This window comes from Sinohyriopsis cumingii, chromosome 8 (genome assembly GCF_028554795.1).
Source record: "Sinohyriopsis cumingii isolate HCF-2022 chromosome 8, ASM2855479v2, whole genome shotgun sequence".
Lineage (NCBI taxonomy): Eukaryota > Metazoa > Mollusca > Bivalvia > Unionida > Unionidae > Sinohyriopsis > Sinohyriopsis cumingii.
In genome coordinates this window covers 2,523,169-2,543,544 of record NC_142968.1, presented here as the reverse complement: position 1 = coordinate 2,543,544, position 20,376 = coordinate 2,523,169, and the positions used below count along the sequence as shown (strand labels likewise).

Genomic DNA, 20,376 nt, shown 5'->3' with positions numbered 1-20,376 from the left:
GTTTAAGTAGTACATTTGTTTGAAAAACGGTTGCTTTAAACTAATGTGGACGAATGGTATTTAGTGGAAAACTGTATCTGTCATCCGAACGTTTTAAGCACAAACATATATTTGTGTTCACTGTCCCCCATCGAGTATTCACAAAATGGAGGACTTAAGGAATGCATTTTGTATGATGTATCTATATTTTCCACTGATGTTTTAGGTCAGGGCAAATTAGAGAAAGAAATATTTTTATGTCGTATAAAATTCAGCCGATGGATAAGGTTACAGTGTTTATACTCATAGTTTCAATATGGATCAGAAACTTGAACTCAGAATTAGGATTTGGTTCACGTCATCATTCCCAAAAACATTTCTGTAGTTTTCGTACAAACACACATATTCGGTGTGAATAGTAGTAATATCCCCTATTACTACTTGAAATTGCTCCTGTAAACAGTATGGATGAACATATTAAAATTAAAAAGCATTAAGTGTCCATTTTCAAGTAAATAGCCTTAATTGTTAATTTTTAATTACATATCCTTAAATGGCCATATTTGAGTTTAAGTCACCTTGCATACATGTATTTTAGTATAAGTCACCTTGCATGCATGTATTTTAGTATAAGTCACCTTAAATGCACGTTTTTAAGTTTACGTCGCCTTAAATGCGTGTATTTAAGTTTGAGTTGGAAGCATGATGCACCTAGTGTTTAGGAATCTTGTTGCAAGGAGTAACGTGAAAATGAGAGACTCTATCTATACCTCTTACGCGTATCGCATTTTTGCTAGTGCTGCAATACAATTAAATTTCCGTGAAGTATTTACCTATCTGTATTTTCTCCTTGGATGTATTAATAGTCAATCAACAAGATTAAATTCACTTTTCAGAAACTACAAGCATGAGATAAAAGGTTCCTGAAACTTTGATAAATTGCTGAAAAAAATAAATTGATAGGTAAATCTTCAGCGTCAGATGAATTCCATTCTTTCACCCTAGGGTTTACAGTAGAAAATATTATCAGCTGGGGCGGGGGGTGCAGTATGGGAAATAAAACTTCTAAGAAATATTATCTTACATCGCAACGCTTTTCATAAAACTGGAAAACACTAACTCTGAAGAGCTATTTCACAAATGAGATAAAGCTCAAGCACGATTAACGAGCGTTTGCGATCACAAGGTTTGAATCCATGCGAATAATTTAATTTGATATAGTAGCAAAATGATGCATTATGATTTCATGGAACGAAATAAAATGAACATAAATGAAAGTTTAGGACTGAACGTATAGTCTAAAGTTATGCGTGCTCTCTCTCTCTCTCTCTCTCTCTCACACACACACACACACACACACGCACACAAATATACACACATAGACACACAAAGAACGCAGAAATACAATCGCATCAATATGTACAGGCATGTTCAGGCATCAAATAATAAACTCTATCCAAATTTTTATAGCTCTGTTAGTCATAATGCCAATTTCACACAACGGGGCATTATAAATTGGCCTCCATGAAGATGTTTATAGGTGGCTGTTGTAAATTTTGAAGCTGCCTTGAACATTTGTCAATGTTATAAAATAATGTTGTAAAATTAAGAATATCCTTGGACAGATATATAAAAAAATAGTTCGGTAATAGTTCGGTAATAGTTCGCTGGTCGTTTTCTATTCGTGTTACACGTGATTAATTCTGAGCGGTGACTTCCATGACAAGAGAAACGAAACTTCCAAAATGATGCGGGTACATAGCCATCACGAATATCCCTACAGAAATAAAACACCTTAGACGAATATATTGGAACAAAAGTAAAATGCAGAGAATCTCACTTACAATAGACCAAACAAGACACAAATTTAATTCAATTCAACAAAACGTTTTTTGTTTTCAGTTAAGTTGCTTTGATGCTGCTCTCCGTCTTATTCTAACCAAACAGAGACTGGACCTTTTACATGTAAAAAGAAACGATTACTGATTTGAGTCTAAATTACAGATCTGAGTTTCACTTACAGATCTGAGTCTCAATTACAGATCTGAGTCTCAATTACAGATATGAGTCTCAATTACAGATATGAGTCTAGTCTCAATTACAGATCTGAGTCTAGTCTCAATTACAGATCTGAGTCTAGTCTCAATTACAGATCTGAGTCTCAATTACAGAACTTAGTCTCAATTACAGATATGAGTCTAGTCTCAATTACAGATATGAGTCTAGTCTCAATTACAGATCTGAGTTTCAATTACAGATCTGAGTCTAGTCTCAATTACAGATCTGAGTCTCAATTACAGATCTGAGTCTCAATTACAGATCTTAGTCTCAATTACAGATATGAGTCTAGTCTCAATTACAGATATGAGTCTAGTCTCAATTACAGATCTGAGTTTCAATTACAGATCTGAGTCGAGTCTCAATTACAGATCTGAGTCTCAATTACAGATCTTAGTCTCAATTACAGATCTGAGTCACTAATACCGTCTTATAACATTATGCTCTATTTCTGATTAGTATCAAATTTAACAATGAACCGGTGACGTTGTTTAAGAAGTGACATCGACACTATTTGCTTCTAAATGCTTTTTAAAATGAAGGTAAATATTGCCTTGATAGTAGAAATCATATGGGTTATCTATGCGTTTTGTAACGACTATTTCTAAAACGAGTGTCCTTTAAAAGGCGATTATTCACTTCATTTGGATCCTCCTAAAAAACTTTCATGCTAACCTATATTGTGACAATATGACACGAAGTGCTCTTCTCTTCACAAAGTATAGTACGTAGGTACCATTATAAAAGTGCATAGCGATAGCAATTTCCCTTTGGAGGTTTCTTGATGACGGTTGAGGTGCAGAGCATTCAGCGATGAGGAATGAATAGGTTTTGATTAAAATATATCAGTATTAAGTTTTAGAACAACAATTTATATTTAATTTAAGAGGAGTATAGAAGACCTAAGTGACCACATCGACATACATTATAACGTAGCACGCGTTCCTATATCTTTTTAGTTTATGTTCCTTTGACTTACGCAAATAGTATTGCAAACGTTTGGAAGACAAACTGTCACCATCATCTTTTACAGCTGTTAAATAAGACGAAAATTAGCGTAGTCCACACAGATGTCAGATATCATGGCCATTTTGTTCAAAATATTCTAGAGTTCGAGATATGTTATAGTGCAAAAAGTCATGATTGTTATGCAAGGTTAAACTTAGATAGTATTTTGTAAGAAAGTAGATTGCATCGTTCTTTACCGCTTCGGTGGCCTAAGCGGCTACTCCGTCCGCTTCAGATGCGCGAGGTCTAACATGGCCAAGTCAAATAAAAGACTTACAAAAACGGTACTAGCGGCCGCCTTGCTTAGCGCTCAGCATTAAGAGGTTAATATTAGGACTGGTTGACCTGGTGATAGGACTATGTGACTGGATAGGATATGATGCTACATTTAATTTGTCAAAGCTGCGATAAAAATTCAAATCATCACACATTTATTTATTTATTTATTTGCTTATTTATTTATAAATTTGTTTATTTATTTATACGTTTGTTTATTTATGTATACGTTTATTTATTCAATACCTACCTCCTTTTGCACTATTTTATACAATTTTGGAGGATCTTGGGAAGGATTAAGTTGTATTTCATTACAGAAGTCAGACTATAATCCAAATAAATACGTGCAAAGCATCTTGGTGGTGTTATCTTGATTTAGATAAAGTAGGCAGACCAAGTTTAGGAGGTGCGTTATGGGGTATGTTTAAAAATAAGTTTCATGGCCCTTATGGAAAGGCAGAAAGCAGGAAGGAAGGAAAGGAAGGAAGGAAGGAAGGAAGAAAGGAAGGATTTGGTGCTGTACGGCACAGCAACACAAGGAAGTTATTTCATGCCGAGGCAACTGGAGTAATGTATGTTGCCCAAGGACACACCACTGTGGTTGATCCAGGCTGGTAGGATTCGAACGCGTGAGTCTGAGGAGGGAGATAATGAAGGAAACAATGATACACTATTAAGCATGACGATTTACATTAGAACTGGTACGTTATTTATTCTCAAGTGAGTTTTGTATTTGGTGATGGTGGTGGCGTTCTGTAGACACTTTATTCGTAAAAGAGCGGAAACTATTATTCCTGTAGAAGTCTGACTTTACTGTCCTGGCCCATTTTATAATAATTGGCATTTAACTTGAAAATGCCCTTTGTGATTGAACAGAAGCCGTATAGTTCCTATCTCTATTGTAAGTCCTCGTCTGGCTGTGAATTAAGGTTTTACGAAATGCCATGTCTGGCATTCTGTGCACAGCGAATTGATATATCATTGAAAAATCTCTGCTTTGTTATAAGCGACCGGAATGTGTGAAAGACAATAAATATATATTGCTCAGGAATAAAGTAAAAGCTCAGAATGTCTGATATGTGGATAATCTCAGGAAAATACTTATAACGAGAATCATGCGTCAATGAATAACACTAATGTCTCATTTTGTATATAAAAGGTGTGCATCGTTGAAACGAGGCTTACTGTCTATTGAAAGGGAAATATACGATATAGATCCAGTGTGAATCAGAAATTAATATATTTAGATGTGCTTATTTCATTGAATAAACGCAGACAATTAATAACAAGGTCATGTTGAAAGTATTTCATTTTATCTGGCGTACATTGGACTCATCAAAACTATCAACCCACCTACCTATTAACAAACTAACTAATTAACCAAACATTCTATAATCACCTAATGACCACGAAATCACGAAACTTTAATTATTCAGCAAATTCATGGTTTTCTTATTTCACACTTGTATGAATCTTCAGTGGCCCTTTCAAAGTTAAATATTAATAGTTTACGCCATGCAATGCACCTCTCAACCAAACTCCCAATAAAAATAATAATTTCGACATCCAAATACAAAACATATATACCTAAAAATATCCAAATAATTTCTTTTGTTAAGAAGCTTAGGTTAATCCATTTTACGAAACTAATCGATACTGTTGTAAGATCCACTGAATACAGTACATTACGGCGTTTTTTCCTGTAAACTGGCTAATTACTCGGGGAGCAGAACACCGGCATCCCCATAATTAACAAATAATCACTAAAATCTAACTCAAACTATAAATTTATCCCAGTATAAATGCATACATACATACATACATACATACATACATACATACATACATACATACATACATACATACGTACGTACATACATACATACATACATACATACATACATACATACATACATACATACATACATACATTTAGTGCTCACGTCCTCGATCAGATACAGCGGGAAAAAACGATTCTCTAAAGAAGACAAAACTGTTTGACCATCGAAACATATTCATTTTACACTTGGGCCAAAGAATTAATTAAGGATTCGTACGCATTAGCTATTAATATATGCTCATTTTTTCCCCGTTAACTTTACAGTCAGAATCGTGAAGTATTACCCAATACTGAACCCGTGCGCGAATACACATAAAGGAACTACTTTCTACTGTAAACAAACAATGGACGCTGACGCCAGCACTTTTGATTTGTAAAGAAATCATGTACACTCGCGTAAGAGGCGCTTTACGTTGTGGTTGTTTAAATTTGTTTCTGAATGAACTAAAACAAATGTTTCGTGGACTGCAACATACCAGCTGCTTTGGCACATTCCGCGTTGATACAATGTTTCGAATTTAGGCTAGCTACAGTATACAACAGACGCAAGAACAGGTCCTTACAAATAACATACAAGTGACAAGTCATATACTGTTTTCTTTAGCTGGTGATAAGAATGGCAAAAAAATATACTTAAAATTTGTCATCATGAATTTCCTCAAAATGTACTTTCTTAGTTCTGCAAATCCGAATTACACGAGCCATGTCATAGGTTCTCAATCTTGATTACACATTTCGAAACTGTACTGTAATTTCGATGATAATTGCAATTACATCCTCCTTACTGCACTCAAGATGAAATAAGCATTAAATTCCATAGCGTCTTTTTGATAATTGCAATTAAAAGACTTCATATTTTTCCTACAATATGATTTCAAACATTCAATGACAGAAACAGAAACACATTTACAGATGTCAACACGCTTCTCCCTAGCTTCTTCAATCCCTTGTATTTCATGTGGAATTGTCACATACAAATCCAGTCCATAATCACGAAACTTCGTAGCATCGAAAAAAATGCCAAAATCTATTCATTCCAGATCAAATGGAAAAGTTGTTGCAATGCACATTCATACACAACATGACTCCAAATTTCAATTTTAACTAGGCACGCCATTTTCTTTCGAAATTTATGTCGAGCGCGCGACTAAGTTCATATTTATCTGGACGGAGTTATGTGCGCAGTAATGTTATTGTGTAATGGCGAATATGCGCTTCTGTATTTAGTTTGGAATACGGCATACATTCATTTACGTTGTTTCTTGTAGTGTATTTTGTTTATATAATTAAGCCTTAGGTAGAATTTTAAAAAATGAGCATATAATAAAAAGGTTACTGCATTTGTATCATCATCATCATCATCAGTCTCATGACCTAGTGTGGTCGTTGAGGCACTGTGCTGCTGAACATCTGACCATTTCCTTCCACTTGTCTCGATCATGTGCCAATGCCTGTGTCTCCGCAAAACTTTTCCTCGTCCATTCTGTGATGTTGTCAGTCCACTTTTTTCTCTGTCTACCTCTCCTTCTGCCACCCTGGACGCTGCCCTGCAGTACTGTTGTGGATAAACTGTTGGCTCTAGTGACATGGCCATACCATTTCAGCTTTCTCTTTTTGACGCTGGTGAGGAGGTCCTCATATTGGCCTACTTCGCGCCTGATGGTGTTATGCACTTCTTCATTTGTGATGTGGTCCATGTAAGAGATGCCAAGGATGGTTCTGTAGCATCTCATTTCATGTGACTGGATTCTTCGTTGTAATTCTGCTGTCAGGGTCCATGCCTCACATGAGTACAAAAAGACTGAGATGACTAGAGCTCGCAATAGTCTGATTTTAGTTTTCAGACAGATATTCTTGTCTCTCCAGATGGGTATTAGCTTTGACATAGCTGCCATTGTTTGTGCAACTCTTGACAAAATTTCTGCTCTTGATCCCTCTTCAGTGATTATGGAACCAAGATATTTGAACTGGCTCACTGTTTCCAGTTCATGTCCTCTGACTTTAATCTTGGCTGAGATTTGTTTGCCACTATTTGTCATCAGTTTTGTCTTCTCAGCGCTTATCTCCATGTCAAATCTGGAAGATGTTTCATCCAGGTTCTTCACTAAGGTGGCTAGCTCGTCTTCACTGCCTGCCAGCCCATCAATGTCGTCTGCAAAGCGGAGGTTGGTGATGTTACGCCCTCCAATCTGACTGTCCCACAGTGGTTTTCCAGGGCTTTGCTCATGATGCGCTCTAAGTAGATGTTGAAAAGCGTGGGTGACAGGAGACAGCCTTGACGCACTCCCACTTTTGTCTGGAACCAGTCTTCCACAGTACCTTGGGCAATTACTGCACTGGTAGCCTTGGCGTACAGCTGCTTGATGGTATTGGTTAACTTTTGACCCATGTTATACTTCTTCATTGTGGCCCACAATGCCTCATGCCACACTCTGTCAAAGGCCTTTTCTATGAACACATGATAGATGTCTTGTTGGTGTTGCGAGTACTTTTCGCACCGAACCCTGAGATTGAATATTTGTTCTGTTGTGCTTCTTCCACTCCGGAACCCGGCCTGTTCTTCAGCGATTATTTCTTCTGCTTGTGGTTTCAGTCTGTTCAAGATGATCTTCAGCATTACCTTACTAGCATGGCTGATCAAACTAATAGTTCTGTAATTTTGGCACAGCTGGAGATTGCCTTTTTTGGGAAGTGTTATAATCAGTGACTGGGTCCTTTGTGTTGGCCATTCACCTGTCTTCCAGATCTTGTTGCAGATTTTTGTTAGTAGCTCTTTCACTGATTCTCCCCCATTCTTGATAAGTTCAGCTGGGATGTTGTCTACTCCAGCTGCCTTCCCATTCTTCAGTGCTCTTATTGCTGACTCCACCTCTTCTTTGAGAATGGGGAAGTCATCATCATTTGAGGAGTTTGGAACTTCAAGCACCTCTGGGTCTCCTGTGGACTGATGGTTGTAGAGTTCTTTGCAATACTCAGTCGATCTTTCTGCAATGTCACTCGCTTCCGTGAGGCATTTTCCATTTTTGTCTTGACTGGTACTGACTCTTGGTTGTTTCTGTCTGATGAGGTCTTTCACAATTTGGAATGCCTTTTTGCTGTTATTCTTTATCAGACTGTTCTCCATTTCTGTGCACTTTTGTCCAATCCAATTTTCTTTTGCTTTGCTCAAGTTTTTTCTGATATTCTTGTTTATTTCTCGGTACTTCAATGCCCCTGTTGTGTGTCTGGTGTTTTTTAGTTCTCTTCGGGCATCACACAAGTTCAGAATCTCTTCTGTAACCCAGGGTTTTTTCTTCGGGCGATGGAGGCCAGTGATGTCCTTGGCAGCTGCTGTCATGACTGTGTTGAAGGTGTCTGTCATCTCATTGACATCATCATCCATCACAACGAGTGGAGCAAATTTTCCTCCAATTGTGGCTTGGAATGACTTGCAGATGTTAGGGTCCTTCAGTTGTTCAAGATTGAATTTGAGCCTGATGTTCTTTGGCTTGTTAATTTTCTTCAGCCTCACTCGGAAGTTCATAATCACGAGGTCGTGATCACTCCCAACATCAGCACCTGGGAATGTCCTTGTTTTTGCTCTATTGATGCCAGATCGGTAACGGTTTTGAACTAGTATGTAGTCGATCTGGTTGTGATGGGTTCCATTTGGTAAGTGCCATGTCCAGCATCGTGAAGCTTTATGTTGTCCCAGGGCGTTGGCTAGTACCAAGTTGTTGTAGCTTGCGAACTCGAGCAGCCGTCTCCCTCTTTTTCTCGGATGGATATGCTGCACTCCCAAGGTCGTGCAGTATTCCATCCAAAAAACTCGTTCATTTTTCCCCATACAAATGTAGTAACCTATAATTCTTGCATGACTGGGTCAGTTCCAACTGTTTTGACGCTTACAATTTTATGACGTCAACCGTCCACATGTGAGGATCCAGTTGTTCATTTTACCTTTGATTTTGTACAATATCTTTACGCCAAACATCCACGGCAATTGTATCCAACTCTTTGTTACCATATATACACTAAAGAAGTTATCGTGCTTTCGTGATGCTTGAAAAGCATAAAAAGGTGCACCTTGCTACGTTTCTTTTGGAGACAAAATTAGGTACTTTCAAATCGCAATCAGCTGCGAGAATTTCCAAAGGGCGATAAACTCGCCTCCTTATACAGCGGTTGTGCAAAAATATCAAATAGCATAGTTGCTGAGATTTTTTAAAGGTCAGCCCTTTTTTTATTTTGTAATGGTATTTGGAAATTACTGAGATGATTCATCCAGAATCCATCAATCCGTTATTACCAAAGCGCGAACATAAACCTAAAACACAAACAAGTTATGAAGATTTTGCGAACAGTTGGACCCTGGTCTTATTCTAGAGTACACTAACACGTAGACACATTTCATCCTTAATGCTGTTTTGAAGGGACACCTAGATGAGAATACTAAAGAATAAGCTATCCTAAATACCTAAGAGATAGTAGTTCTTCTCTGTACGTAATTTTCTGGGTGAATATTTTGTCTTAAATTAAGCTAATGAGATATACCAACAATAGATGGCACTTTTCTATTACGCTGCATGTTTCCCATGGTTGATCTTGTTTTCAGACATTTTGGCTGTTGTTTAACTCTGAAATTTATCGAAGCTCGCAGTCAAACTATTATAACTGCATTTGGTTTTGTTCGTTTTGTTTGCAATAAATATTCATTTGTCGCTATTCAACCAAACGACGTCATTTGAGGAACATGGCTAGAACATATTGTCCAATTTTGATTTGGTGTTTCATATTTGAATACAGGTTGTTGGTCTTAGAATGAGATCAGAAATCGCTCAGGCTGGTTAAAATTAGTTGACTTCCACTCTGCTTTTTCACTGTCACAATAACGTAACCCAACTGTTATGTCACAGTTTCTATAATACATCGAAGACTATTAATAATATATACAAACAAAATACTCAGATTTCCAAAAGGCGTTATTTCCATCACTAAAAATATTAGGTTTTTTTTTCCTTTCATAACAGATGAAAATAAAACTTATAAACATGATTTGACAGCTTAAATATCTCCCAGAATCACAGTGTACACGCTTAAGGTGATACGAGATGGGCGTTCCCAGTATCACAGAATACATGCATAAGGAGATACGAAATGGTTACTCCCAGTATTACATAATACATGCTTAAGGAGATACGAAATGGTTATTCCCAGTATCACAGAATACATGCTTAATGTGATGCGAAATGGTTACTCCCAGTATTACAAAATGCATGTTTACGGTGATACGAAATGGGTACTCCCAGTATCACGGAATGCATGCTTAAGTTGGTACGAAATGGGCACTCCCAGTATCACAGAATACAAGGTGATACGAAATGGTTACTCCCAGTATCACAGAATACAAGGTGATACGAAATAGTTACTCCCAGTATCACATAATACAAGGTGATACGAAATGGTCACTCCCAGTATCACAGAATACAAGGTGATACGAAATGGTTACTCCCGGTATCACAGAATGCAAGGTGATACGAAATGGTCACTCCCATTATCACATAATACAAGGTGATACGAAATGGTCACTCCCACTATCACAGAATACAAGGTGATATGAAATGGTTACTCCCAGTATCATAGAATACAATGTGATACGAAATAGTTACTCGCAGTATCACGTAATACAAGGTGATACGAAATGGTTACTCCCAGTCTCACAGAATATAAGGTGATACGAAATGGTTCGATCTCGTATTTAAACAGCCTACTGAAGAAACTGTGCATAGTTACTAATTTTGATAACCGTAGATGTAAATGTAATTTTACCATCATTCTCCTCCGCCATAATCATCACCATCCTCGTTGTCGTCGTCATCACCACCACCATCATAATCTTCATCTTCATCATTATCGTTGTTCCTATTATTATCATTATTATTATTATTATTATTATTATTATTATTATTATCAACCAAATTTTACAAAATCTCACTTCAAAATATTTAAACTTTCGAATTTGAAATTTGTTGTCGAAATTAATTAAGATACTTTTTTGGGACGCATGTCCGCTTTGTCATTAGTCAAGATAATATTTAAATCAGTCTGGACATTCCCAAACTGAAGAGTCCGCTAGCAAACTGAAGCGGAAAAATCACTTTCATAAAGCACATGTTAAATATGAAAATTTCAGTCTAATGCTTTATACATTTCCCTTTAACTTGAACATATTATTTTGTTTTTGAAAAATGTGATATGATGGTCTCTCTATAGTTTTATTCTTTGCCCAAATTTAATTGAAGTTTTGAAAGTATTCAGCAGCTAAAAATTGAAAATAAACAAATTAAGGACAGATTCAATTGTCAAGAATGTAGTATTCATCCAACATAAATGCGTGTTTCTTTTGCACACTCTATATTACATTGGGGATCATAAATAAGTATTTATGCAGGATCAAATCCAACCGAATTGTTTTACATCAATGACAATAATGTCATAAAGACTTGAACACTATACCTGACGCGATTTTTAGTACAGTTTACACAAATGGGCTGCATCATATGTTTTTGCTGTCGGACTATTCGTAAAGTTTACGCCAATGTACTGCATCGTATGTATTTGCTACCGGACTATCAGTACAGTACTGTATTGTATATCTTTGCTACTAGTACAGTTTACAAAAATGGACAGCATCGTATGGCTTTGCTACCAGACTATTAATACAGTTAACGCTAATGGACTTCGTATGTCATTGTTACCGGACTATTAGCACAGATTATACCAATGGACTACCTCGTAATTCTTTGCTACCGGACTATTAGCACATATTATACCAATGGACTACCTCGTACGTCATTGTTACCGGACTAATAGCACAGATTATACCAATGGACTACCTCGCAATTCTTTGCTACCGGACTATTAGCACAGTTTACACCAATGGGCTGCATTGTAATTCTTTGCTACCGGATTATTAGCACAGCTTATACCAATGGACTGCATTGTAATTCTTTGATACCGGAAGACATTACAACACATGAAGTATAGTATTTCAAGCGCATTTCCCATCTGGATTTTAGTCAGTAGACATACAAGTTTAATCATTCGTATGGAGCTCCTACATAAAATCAATATAGCTGTTTAGCGGTCTTGGTCAAAAAGATGAAATCACGCGGAAGTTTACGATGATAAGTAAAACGCGAGCAGCATTGTTGAAAGTGGTCCATCCTGGTTATATGGGATACAAATGGTGAGCACGAAGCAGATACAAATTTACCAAACTGAAAACACGATCGCTATCTTTCCATTTACTTCACAGGACGCCTCTCTCGTTGAGTACTAGATAATATATCTTTATAACGCGTATTCCTTAATGTTATTTGGTCCACAGAAGAACCATGTGTAATTAAGGACTCATTATAATGTTAACTAATCTTTCAACCTGATACTAGTCAAGAGGACGTACTTAAGCAGGTGCTCGATTCGATGGATGTACGCTGGGTGAATTTACGATTAGAAAAAAGGGAAGAATAATCCAAAATCTTCCGGAGTACCTTTTTTTTAAATTAGTATTAGCGATGTGTTTATTTCTATTTTAGTTTTGTGCGGACAACACAGAGTTTTCATCTGAAGAGGAATTAACGCAGTGAGGTAATTATTATATTTTCATTAATTCTCTCTGATGTTAATTATTGACACGTTTTCACTTTTAAGAGGCAAGTTAATCAAACAGTTTGCCTTTCACGTAACGTTAGAAGCTTCAGAATCTCTTGACCAGGAAAATCATTGAACTCGGTGACTTCCTAATAGGTGTGAGAAAGTTAGAACGTAGTACCAGTAAACAAAAAAAAAAAAAAAAAAAAAGAGAGAAGAGTTTCGTGCAATAACGCCATTAAATAACGGGGCAATATTCATCTTTAGCAACCTTTAAATCTTAGTTTTCCGCCGCATCTTTCTATCGCGTTTCCTGATTTTAATTACCGTCTATAATTGCTTATAAGTCAAAACAAACTGCAGACAACAAAGATCCTGATCTGCTGAAGGGTAATGCGCATGCAGATCAGGATCTATTATTGTTTTATTCCTGCTAATTATTCCTAATAAACTGCACAGACACAGATCTGTCGGCGGATTATGCGACAGCTGATCTGGGTCTGTGCAGCTTGCTGTTGGACTCTACTTATAAGCGAGTATATACGTGATATAGCGGCTTTTAATTTTACGAAGCTACTGCAACCCGTATTTTGATGTTTAAACGTACTTGTAATTTTTGGGGATGGATTCTTTGCGTCAATTTAAATAATAGCACATAACGAAAGGTGGGATTTCAGCATATCTGTACCATTTCTCATTCTTTTTCTTGTTTGTATTCTTTCTTACCAATGTATGTAAAGAACGGCTTTACAGTTGCATTATTCTCTCTTACCACTTTCTGTAGTGGTCGGGCTTTATGACTTTTTCAGATTTTCTTACCATGATACGTGAGGGTTAGCTTTGAGATTGTTGGCGGGGTGGGGGAGGCATTCTGTAGATATTACGTACTTTTGAGAGGGTGTCACGAGCAAGGTGATATTGTTTGCCTTTGCAACGTGCACAATGGAGAAAATATGTGCATCCTTTGTGTCACTTACATATACTGTGCCCACAATTTCGTTCCGTATTGTGCGTGTGTAAACTGTGCATGGTCTAAGCACACGGCAAACCAAAATGGAGGCTTCTATGTGCTCGAATAATTAGCACGAATTAGTCGAAAGGACGCTGTCTTTAGTACTTATTGAAATAGAGCATACGTATTTGCCAGACTAGATAATACCAGCTTATGAAAATGCAATGAAGGAATAACGCAATATATAAAAAGTTTAAAACAATTTCTACCGGCTCTTTCTTTAGAAATTACGTATGAAATCGGGAAAGTTAAAATAACCAAGCAGAGTGAGCGTTTGTTTTGTTTTAGATACACGTGTTAAATACGTAAGGTCAAGCTCTATATTCTATAACCCACATAAACCAAAATAAAAAGATTTTAAAGGTTATACAAGGTGTTTTTGAAATGTCTAGGATAACCAGTGAATAATACTGGGGAAATTCGTTTTCTTTGAAAATCTATCCAAAATACGAAACTGTACAGCACCATTTCAATCGTTCTTACCACGGTATGTAAGGTACGACTTCATGATTGCTTTATTCTTTCTTTTCACTATGGCTTACCATATGTATTACAGCTTTACAATTCTATAAGGCTTTAGTCTTTTTACGGCCATAAATAAGGTACAGCTTTACGATTCTATAAGGCTTTAGTCTTTTTGCGGCCATAAATAAGGTACAGCTTTACGATTCTATAAGGCTTTAGTCTTTTTACGGCCATAAATAAGGTACAGCTTTACGATTCAACAAGAGTTTACTCTTTTTTATCACAGCGTAAATAAAATACAGCTTTAAGATTCCATAAGGCTTTACTCTCTTGTTACCACCGTAAATAAAGCATAGCTTTACGATTCAATAAGGCTTTGCTCTTGTTTACCACAGTAAATAAGACCCAGGTTCACGATTCCATAAGGCTTTAATATCTTTTTACCACCGTAAGTAAGGTACAGCTTTACGATTCAGTAAGGCCAAACTCTTTGTTTTGCCACCGTAAGTAAGACACAACTTCACGATTCCTTAAGGCTTTACTTTCGTGTTACCACTGTAAGTAAGGTACAGCTTTACGATTTAACAAGGTTATACTCTTGTTTTTATCACCGTAAATGAAACACAGCTTTACGATTACATAAGGCTATACTCTTTTCAACCTGATATATGATCCAACCAAGTGGCACAATTGTCCAATTATTATTTACCTATAATGCGCCTATACTCACTCTTATTTTACGACCGTAAATAAAACACAGCTTTATTATTACATAAGGCTATACTCTTATTTTACGACCGTAAATAAAACACAGCTTTACGATTACATAAGGCCTCACTCTTATTTTACGACCGTAAATAAAACACAGCTTTACGATTACATAAGGCTATACTCTTTTCAACCTGATATATGATCCAACCAAGTGGCACAATTGTCCAATGTATTATTTACCTATAATGCGCCTATACTCATTTAATGAACGCAGGATTAATTAAAACGCTTTACTTAATACTAATTACACAAATATCACTCTGCATTAGTTAATTTTCATCCGTTTCGTAAAGTGTCACTGACAAATTTAGTTATTTATTAATACTCATTTATCGAGTATCGTATGGAGTATAATACGGAGTATCATAGGGAGTATCGTATCGAGTACCAAAAGGAGTATCATATGGAATATCATAAAGAAAATCATATGGAGTATCATATGGAATATCATAGGGAGTATTGTATGGAATATCATGTCGAGTAACATATCGAGTACCATATGGAGTATCATATATAGAATCATATGGAATATTGTATGGAATATCATATCGAGTATCATATAGAATATGATGGGGAGTATCGTATGGAATATTGTATGGAGTATCATATCAAGTATCATATGGAGTATCATATAGAGTATTATATCGAGTACCATAATGGCAGTCTGTACAAAGTCCATATGGATATTGGTTGAATATATCCATTTATAATTTTGTAACGCCTGATTTATGACATTCATTATTCCATGCAAAATGTTGCAATCATGTAAACGTCAGTCATAGAAAAGTTCATAAAATCCTTATCTGCCATACAATTACAAATTGAAATATTTTATTTCCTTCTAGCGAGTGATTGTTGTGGCATGTAATGGCCCAGTTGCATATCGGCTTACTTTACTTTCAGTTTCTATGGCAACAAGTAGAAATTTCATAGTAAGACTGCCAGTAATTGTCATAATTGCAATATCATGTCAGGACACATTTAACATGGGTAAGGCCGTATCCATATATATCACGTCAGAATACATTTAACACATGTAAGGCCCCATCCATCCATATATATATATATATATATATATATATATATATATATATATATATATATATATATATATATATATATATATATATATATATATATATATATATATATATATGCATATATATATGCATATATGTGTATATATATATGCATATATATATATATATATATATATATATATATATATATATATATATATATATATATATATATATATATATATATATATATATATGTATGTATATGTATATATATATATATATATATATATATATATGTATATGTATATGTATATATATATATATATATATATGTATCTATATATATATATATATATATATATATATATATATATATATATATATATATATATATATATATATATATATATATATATGGATGGATGGTAAGGTCCTATCCATAAATATATCACGTCAGAGGACATTTAACACGTGTAAGGCCCCATCCATCCATATACACACACACACACACACACACATATATATATATATATATGCATATATATATATATATATAGAGAGAGAGAGAGAGAGAGAGAGAGAGAGAGAGAGAGACATTTAACATGTGTCTGGGCGGGGCCCCGAGTGGCCGAGTGGTTTAAAGCGCTCTTCGTTACGGATCACTGCCATCTCACCTCTGTCTGCGGCGGTTCGAGTCTAAGATTCAGCCAATGTGGGCATGTGAGAAAGCTTGCCAGTAGCTTCTCGTGGGTCGGTGGTTCTTTCCGGGGTTTTCCGGGTTCTTCCTCCACCATTAATACTGGCCGCCATGTATAGCCTATCGTGCTGAAAAATGGCGTTAAACCCCACAACAACAACAACAACAACATGTGTCTGGTCCTATCCATATATCTAAGCGTCAGAAGACATTTAACACACATACACACACACTTAGAGTATATAAGAAATTAAATAGACTTCTATAGCTATTGCAGTTTGTGAGTAGAATAGATAATGTGCAATTTGTTTCTTATGTACTTAATTTCAGTCAAAGGATACGAACACTTTAGAACCGTTTTGCGCATTCAGATTGTATTTTTCTCCCTTGATCATAATTGTGTTATTTTTTGAAGTGCGTGTTTCAGATAGTACCACGCTGAGCACTTAGAGTTCAACCAGACTTTCACGTTTTGGTTAAAAACAAAACAAAAAATAGAATGGGCTGTGTGTGTTTGTATTTTTGCATGAGTGTGTAAAATTAATGTTTTCAAGTCAAGATTTAAGTTGTACCAAAGGAAAAAAAAATGTTTGCGCAAAATGCAGTAACAATAATAATGTTTCCATAAAAGAAAGAGCAGGTAGTAAAATTCAGTTGATTTATTAGTAAACATTAAACTTGCCTGTCCTGGAAGAAAACAAAAAGAACAAAAAGAAACAACAGCAACAAAAGTAGCAATAAAACAACATTATTTTCATCGAGGAATCCTGCCGCTAATCCGATAAATCACATTCCTAAAATGTGTGATGATGCTGATGAAATGTTTGTGGGTCTGATAACACCAATTCATAAAATCCAAGAAACGTCTGCAGACAAGCATGTCCGTAACATATCTGTGTATATTGTAAACACCAATATTTCACGCATATCCAAAGCAATCGGTAGTTGTATGGTACTCTTGGCGATAATTACAAAATATTTCTGGATCAAATCCTATGTTTGGCGACTTGTAAATCCTCGTAACAACCCTATGTCTTGTGGCTATTTTGAATTTCGTGATGGATATGGCTTTTACCGAATAACGTAAGTGTCTAAACTGTACGCAGGAGTATTCCGGCTAGATTTGCATGCAGCACAATTGTACATTTTAATCAAAAGGTGAGATCAGACCTACAAATCGCCCATCAGTATCAGCAGGGTTTTGTGGGCATGATCTCAAAAGGTGAGATAAGGCCTACAAATCGCCCATCAGTATCAGCAGGGTTTGTGGGTATGATCTCAAAAGGTGAGATCAGACCTACAAATCGCCCATCAATATCAGCAGGGTTTTGTGGGTATGATCTCAAAGGTGAAATCGGACCTACAAATCGCCCATCAATATCAGCAGGGTTTTGTGGGTATGATCTATCGGACTGTCTTATCAGCACCTCAGTGTCCCATGGTGATAAGAAACATTATACGTCACTGTGTATTTTTGGCATCATTTCATTCTTTCGAAACTAAAAGGATTCTTTCTGTCTGTCAATGAGAATTATATTTATAGTCAGTTGAAAACAAGATGAAAATAAGACAAAAACATTTTTTTTTCTAATTATAGTATCATCATCGTCACTTTTACTACAGTGATTATTTGAAATATTCAGTTCCACACATGTGCGTACAAAATAAGTTCATTGTCATTTATAATGAAAATAACGTATCAGACCATATAGTGAGTTAGTTTTAAATAAGACCAATGAAAATGTGAGAGAAATATCTAACTCAAACTCATATCTACATCCCATATTATTATTTTCCTTTATATAGGTTATTTTATACATATTTGCTCTTGTCTAATCCTAAGAAAATTACACCTGCTGTTGACCGCAACATGCAATCGCATACCTGCGCAATAAGATCCGTGTTTTCAGTTTTCCAGCTACCCACGATTGCACGCGAAGAGCGTAGCCCCTGATTAGTCAGAACATAGTGCGAAGGTAGAGAGAAGTCTCCGCTGTTGGCAGTTGTGAGCACTCCATGAAAGGATTATACACAGTATTTATTCTTGTTCGACGTAAAACAGATTCGTTTCCCTTTGATCCATCGCGTACTCTTGAGTTGTAAAAGAAATAAAAAACAACGCATTCAGTGAGGTTTAGTAAAATTTGCTGTATCTCTCCTATTCAGAAATCAGTTTATGTTCATAGCTCTATTAAAAAACCCACAAAAAATACTATCTAAATATAGGGCTAAAAATAACATTCCAGTGTACATCAATGTTGGTCAAGGAAGGAAGAACGTGAGCCGAATAGTTGGCATGATCCAGCGTTAAGATCTGCAGTTTTGTATCAGCAAATAGACCATTAAATTAGATGTATTCCGAATTATATCTCTGATCGTCGTGTCCTTGCATTTCTTCAATAGCACGAATAATTAGGACCACAACTGCCATAAATTTAAAATCGATCCACGCTGATTTGGAAGTCTGCTACACGAATTTCCTGCCAATCTGCCGCATTAAGGAATAAAGGTAGTCGATAAGTAAGACCAGACGTTTCTCTCCTGAGATTCTTTGATCCTAGAATACACGAAAAGTTTCCGGTAGTTTCAATGAGATAAAGGGCATAATGATTAAATTGGTGTATCCTGATATTGTAATTAGAGATGACTTTATTATGTGAAATGCTAAACCAAATGATCTCGTAAAGATGTCGTAGATTTACCATTTTAAAGGACCGTAATCGTTACAATCCATCGAAAGAAGTCATAAGATTTATTTGCTGACATGCAATCTCTCTCTCTCTCTCTCTCTCTCTCTCTCTCTCTCTCTCTCTCACACACACACACACACACACACACACACACACACACACAGACACACACACACAAATACACACAACGAGACGGGGCTGCTCCGTCGGCAGAGCATCAGACTCCTAATCCAGAAGAGTTGTGGGTTTGATACCCGATCAGATATGCATGGATCACCTGCTTGGGTACGTCCTTGAAGAAGCTGCTTAGTTTTCATTGCCTTTGCACGCTATTGCCAAGAATAATGACTCGAAACAACAACCACTGAACGAATCTTTTCATGTAATGTTTGCTACAACACGGTGTCTTGCCTGCCACTTGTGCCAGGATGTATCACCAGTCGTGTGAACACAAAACGCCAGTTATGACAACGTCCCCAGCGTTGCAGCCTGAAAATAGCTAACACGGGAAACAGTCATTCGCTCGTGTCGGTCTTGGTTTGAAAATACGAGCAATCAATTCTAATGCATGTAATGACAGTGGATATAATAAATATATTAACGAAAATATACTTCTCAGGACGTTATAGCAGCAAACGTAATACAAAGTATGTAAGTGTATGTAAATGGCAAAGGTAAATTCCTAGTTACTATGTATTCCAAAGACTTTGTTGTAAGCGATACTTTCTTACAATGGCTATAACATTTGATTTGTGTTGTCCGCCTGAGAAAATTTCTCAATTAAAAACGTTTTTATGACCTTAACACCGAAACCAGGTTGACTATGTCATTTCTTTCAACAAGAAACGCGTAACAACAATCGCGGTTCGGTACAAAAGCGTTATAAACATATGTCATTCATAATAATTAAATAAAAAAGCCTTGTT

The 20,376-nt window shown here is 36.1% G+C and overlaps 1 protein-coding gene across 10 annotated transcripts in view; it reads left to right on the top strand.

Moving 5' to 3' along the window:
- Positions 1-20,376, top strand: part of LOC149792858 (sex peptide receptor-like) — a 211,740-nt gene that overhangs the window by 128,677 nt on the left and 62,687 nt on the right. For 5 of the 10 annotated variants that reach the window (XM_089966641.1, XM_089966636.1, XM_089966637.1 and 2 more), the window contains one exon: positions 12,739-12,790. The exons of 3 other annotated variants lie outside the window; for them this stretch is intronic. The gene's annotated coding sequence lies outside the window, so the exon portion shown is untranslated. Of the gene's footprint in view, positions 1-12,209; positions 12,390-12,738; positions 12,791-20,376 lie in introns of those variants that run through there. 2 more of the 10 variants (XM_089966643.1, XM_089966640.1) reach the window with 1 other exon arrangement.